We start from the raw sequence: 5,017 nt of genomic DNA, 5'->3' as shown, positions 1-5,017 counted from the left end.
CTCTTCATGTTTCATTGTAAAAGATACACAAATTTAGAGATTATTCTTCAAATTTTGAAAGCAAAGTGAATCAGAAATCACATTCCTAGAAATTGCCAGTCTGAAACAAAAGATGTTTACCCTACACACAAGTCCCCTGCAAACCGTTCCAACAGTTCATCACATTTAAAACAATTAAGATGGGTTAGGATATGTGATAATAAACATCATTCAAGGCATTTATCAAGCAGATTATCTATGAAACTGCACCTTGGTTTACAAGCCTTTGAGCAGGAATTTGGTCCTCTTCTGTGTTAATCTGTGTACACACTCATTTCACATTTTCTCTGGCCTCCAATTTTATTTTTTAACAATCTAATCCACACAATAAGTCATCCTAACAGACTTAATTTTATTTATGTTTATATGACTACTGAAAACAACAGTATTGCAATACAACACTATTACATATGCAAAATTGCTGATTTTAGTGATTTCCTCATCCCAACGCCTCCTCTACCCTTCTACCCAGGTTAAATATCTGAGAAAAACCTCTCTGTCCAGTGCTAGGATTTTACTTTCTATAGCATAGGTTCATTTGACTTTTTATTAATGACACTAATAACTTTTTTAAAAGGCTGCTAGTGTATGTACAGTTTCCAACACCTGGAATGCAAATAAACCCACTTATTTTAATATTTCAAGACACACTATATTTCTCATAAAAGATGGAAGAGTCTCAATTCCAAGGAGTCCTTGGAAGTCACAATGTGTAAATATTTCTGATAACAGAACAAATTAATGTCAAGACACAGCCAATAACATAATAAAGCCTCCATGCAACCGTGCCTGTCAAAGGGCATCTGTATTAGCAGTTCAGAAAAGTGGCTTTTGCAGAAAGGCACTACAACTACGTTTAAAAGAAAATCATTAAGCCTCAGCCGTAATCCCCTCCTCCACCCTCTCCATCAGATCCTTCAAAGCAATTAACCAGTAGAAGGTGCTATTCTGCAAGCCACAAGTATTCACAACAACCTCCATCCTTGGGCCAAAGCTGGGTTTTACCCCAGGTGGACTCTCAGCCTATTCCCTGTCCAGTGTTCAAAGGAGTCCCTGATACAAAAACCCAGATCTTTTCTTATAACCCCTATTTACAAAAACAACTCTTGACAGCTCAATAGGCAGCAAACCTGACCATCAAACCATCACACCACTAATAACACACACTCACAAATCATTTTGCTAAATAGTAACCTCAAATACAATCTTTATAACCTTAACTGAGCAAATCTATTCCTACCTACAAAAGACGACCATGGTCACATTCACTACAACAAGGGTCGAGTGAACAAATCACTGTCCCCAACAAAGTCAGGGGCAATGACGAATACGAAAGCACTGAGAGCTGAATATAAGGCCAGGACATATAAAGAGGGATTTTATCTTTACATACACAAAAAAGAAAAGAGCAGCAGAAACCAGGGCTGCAAAGGGAAGAAAGGGAGGCAGAGTAGAGAAGTCTGAACATGTTTTTGAGTGTCCTTTAGTTTCCAATGTACTCTTCTGCCTCGCAAGGTTGCAAAAAAGGCCAGACATGAGATGGGTGGAAGAAAGCTGAAAAAGAAAAGCACCCTCCCTTCCCCCATCTTCTCTCCTCTCTCCCAAAAAGAGCTGTGTTTGTCTGTGTAAACCTAGTCCCAAATATGGGAGAGAGAGAATGAATGTGTGTATGGAAGAACAATGAGCCCTCAGCCTGGTATTGTGTGTGTGTGTCTGTGTGTGTGTGTCTGTGTGTGTGTGTGTGTGTCTGCCTCTGCCTCTTTTCCCTTCGACCTTAACAACAACAGGGAGAGCTGAAAACCAGCTTTCCACCCAGACTAGGCCATCGAAATCAACACCGGTTTATAATTTACGGTGGAATTAACTCAGCAAGCAAATCCATGGAAGGAAATACCTACCCAAAGATGATTTTATTATTGTATAGAGCCATCCTCTCTCCCCTCCCCCAACAGCCTGAGACTAAAGAAACCAGTGTACACCAGACAAAAAGGTCTCTCTTTAAATGAAAGCAATTATGAAAACTGTTTCAAATCTGAACATAGGAGGCATTAATTCGCCTCTGTTTTATAATTCACAAAGTTCATCCTTTTACTAGTTATCTTTTTTGTGTTTAAAAAATTGCTTTGGAGAAAGCTATTTCAGGATTCATACAAAACTACTTTCTAAATGTACCTTAAAATAGCAACACACACTGAAACATTTAAAGCACCCAGTTTCTCAAGGACACATTTTGCTTAAATCAATGTTTGAAGTCTGTAATCCAAAAAAACTGTAAGCAAACCTTGGAAAAGAGACAGAGAAAAATGACAATTCAACAATGAATCATTTTGTTTTCCTTTCAACAACTTCTCAAGCAACCAGTTTCAAAGGAAACCTGCAATAGTTTCCCCCCTCCCAACACACACATACACACACACCCCAGTCTATGTAAAACTACTTATCTTCTTTCTATAACCTTAAAAAAAAAAAAAAAAAAAAAGAAGCCACTCACAGAACTAAAACATGATAGTAAGAATTCTGCTGCAAGTGATTTTGGATTTCATAATTTTCTAATCACATGGAGAACCAGAAATTTGGAACACAAAGGAGGAATCTTCCCCTAAGGAGAAAATGATATTTTAATAAAAGTCTGCCCCTAAGACCCCCAAATCCACAAACATTCAAGAAATTTACAGTTTCAGTCCTTGACTTCCTTTCCTCTCACAGTTCAGCCAACAATTTGGTCACATGAACTAATTTAACCTCAGACAAGTACGAGAGCGTGAATAAGAAGCCTGGAGGGAACAGGGGGTCAGAAGGCACACAGGACAGTCACCTGGCCCGGACAGGACCAAAGAAGTCCCTGGCCCTTTATTCCCCGCCACCCTCCTGCGGTGCCCTCGCCTGGCTCCCCTGGACTTCTACTCCAGCCTTTTCTTCCTGGCTCACCCCAGACGAGTGACTGCTTTCACGGCCGACCCTCTTTGCTTCTTCCCCCCCGCCCCCCCAACACCCCGTCAGCAGGATGGGGGGCAAAAAAGAAAGCACGCGACACGGCGCAGGCAAGTTGGAGACTTACCTTCCCCTAATGCGCTACACCATCAACAGAGGTGTTTGCGGCCCAGCTCCCGGGAAAGTGGAGGGGACGGAGTGGGAGGCCGCGGGGAGGCCGCGGGGCGCAGGGCCGAGAGGGGCCGGCCCGCGGGGACGCGACGCGGAGGGGCTGCCGGGGCTTCCCTGCCGTGACCTTTACTGCGACTTGAAACTAGGCTCCCTCCTCCTCGGTAGGGCAAATCCTTCAGAAGCGGGAGCCCAGGATCATGTCTGGTTTTGCTTTTCGGAGGGCGAGGGGGCTTCCTAAGGATGGTGGTGATTTTTTTCTTTCCTCAACTAGGAGAGAAAATGAGGCAGAGACAATGTGGGGAGCGAGAGAGGGGAAGAGGAGGGGAAAGGAGGCGGGGACCGAGGCCCAGCGGGGCGAGCGTCTCGGGGCGTGCAGGAGGAAGGAGGCTCCGGAGCGCTGGGGGCGGTTCGCGAGCGTCTGTGGGAGCAGCGGCACCTCCGCGATGGTGGCGGAGCCGCGGCGGGGCTGCTGCACCGACCCACCACCCACTCCCCGCTCGGGCCCGGCCCACCTCGCAGTATCACGCCTCCCCACTGGTGCAGCGCGGTGTGACGCGAACGGGGGCCGGGCCAATGGGAGGCGGAGGGAGGGCGGGGGGCGGGATTTCTTCCTTTTTTTTTTTCTTTTTAATAAAATGAGCAGACGAGGTGACTGAGGAGAGGCCGGGTTCGGCGCCGCCACGGCCTGGGGCTTGAGGGCGCGCGCTCCAGGCGGCAGCGCGGGCCGGTGGGCTGGGCTCCCCGCCGGGGGCGCGTCTTTGTGCGAGGCCGACCCTCCCCGCTGCGGACCGAGCTCCGGGACCCGCCCCCATGTCCCCTGGGCGGGGCTGGCTCGCTAGAGCCGGCGGGCGGCCGCCGAACAGACCCGCCCCGGACCGGCGGCGCGGAGCGGGCAGGTCCCGGGGGGCAGGGTAGGCGGGAGTCCCGTTGCTCCTGTTATTACCAGGGTCTTCATTTGCCTTTTCCGTCTTGTAAGACGCCTATTCATATTCCTGGGGGGCTGCAGAGTGGGTTCAAAGGATTCCCTTAAGGACTCTTTCGAAATTCTGATGAGCCGTTATGATACTGTTTAAATAATGTAAACGACAAAAGATGAATTAAGAAAGAGAAAAACAAAATTGGTAAATCGCGCTGCTTATTTGAAAAGGATAACATAAAGTCTCATCAAGCATAAAGAAGAGATCATAACTACAGATACAGAGGGGATTTTAGAAAAGAGCGGGGTATAACTCTATACCTAAGTTTGAAACAATCTTTAAAAAAAAAAAGGAAAAGGCCAAACATCACCTTCTTTTCTTTGAAGAATGTAGTATTGTGTCCCACCTCCCGAAAGGCTGAGAATCACAGGATCTGTGATGCCATTTAATATAAGAAGTAGGGGCAGACCAAATGCTCACATTCTATTTAATACAATTTATAGGATTGAGGGGTTTAGAAATTTTAATTATGATTAGCAGTTTTTGAAATGCATATCATGTTTATTGAGTTCTTTCACAGACCCTGGCATGAATCCAGGGTAAATCATCAACCTATTGTTGGTTTGTTAATATTCTGTAAATGCTTATTGGTGTCCTTATACCATACACTCTTCCAAAAGGAGTTAAGGTCTGCATATAATGGAATAATTAAGGGATAGAACATAGCTCAAAATAATTCCCTCATCTATTTCAAATAAAGTGATAATTTTCCCTTTGGAATATCTATTCAGATTATAATTTCCACATCCAGTGGTTTCTTTTAAGAATAATTTGGACTAACAGATACTATTGGACTGTGACCCAAGAGATATAAATAAAAACAATTGGGTCCCTGCCATTACCTTTCTGAGTAACTTTCAGCAAGAAAAATCCTCTTTGCTGCAGTTTCCTCAGCTATG

General features: G+C 45.1%; 1 protein-coding gene across 1 annotated transcript in view; it reads right to left on the bottom strand.

Annotated features, from left to right (window-relative positions):
- The window catches only part of RERE (arginine-glutamic acid dipeptide (RE) repeats), a 461,041-nt gene extending 457,477 nt beyond the window's left edge, over positions 1–3,564 (bottom strand). Inside the window, exon 1 of the mRNA XM_012662585.1 lies at positions 3,098–3,564. The gene's annotated coding sequence lies outside the window, so the exon portion shown is untranslated. The remainder of the gene's footprint in view (positions 1–3,097) is intronic.
- Positions 3,565–5,017: the final 1,453 nt, after the last annotated feature.

This window comes from Propithecus coquereli, unplaced genomic scaffold, assembly GCF_000956105.1.
Source record: "Propithecus coquereli isolate 6110/MARCELLA unplaced genomic scaffold, Pcoq_1.0 Scaffold77, whole genome shotgun sequence".
In the NCBI taxonomy this organism is placed as follows: domain Eukaryota; kingdom Metazoa; phylum Chordata; class Mammalia; order Primates; family Indriidae; genus Propithecus; species Propithecus coquereli.
This window is presented reverse-complemented; position numbering and strand designations above follow the sequence as displayed.